Here is a 544-nt window from a genome sequence, read left to right as displayed (position 1 = left end):
GTGGCGACACTGACCTAGACAGATTCTTTCCCCAAATAGGGTAATGCAGCAGCCTCACAAAGACAGACCAGGCCCAGCCCAGGCCCTAGTGGAGAATAAGACTCAGAAGAGCCCAGCCAGGATTCAGCAAGCAGAGTCTTCACCATTGGATCCTCCTCTGGGCCTGGAAGGAGGGGGAGGCAGGGCCATCTGAGGGGACAAGGCTGCCCCAAGGGCCTTGGCTTCCAGCTCCAGCATCAGGGAGTCAGTGGTGTCAGGCAGAAAGAGGAATCACTCTCCTATATCCCTGCATTTTGTTAAAGGAACTGAAATTTAAGGTTACACAAATATTGACAGGGAAGTAACAGCAGTGGCCAGAATGTGGATTTGGAAGGTCTGACCACCCAGAGATGCCAGGGGCATTGCTCAACCCCACGCAGAGACACCTATTTCCTCCCAGCCAGGACTTCTGCAGTCTGAGACCCAGGAAGAGAGGAGGGGCACTTGGCTGCACCAGGACGCTGCCCATGTTTGCAGAATGCCTCTCCCTGCCCTCTGCACTCCC

This window comes from Otolemur garnettii, unplaced genomic scaffold (assembly GCF_000181295.1).
Source record: "Otolemur garnettii isolate 467f Iridium unplaced genomic scaffold, OtoGar3 scaffold00208, whole genome shotgun sequence".
Classification (NCBI taxonomy): Eukaryota; Metazoa; Chordata; class Mammalia; order Primates; family Galagidae; genus Otolemur; species Otolemur garnettii.
This window is presented reverse-complemented; position numbering follows the sequence as displayed.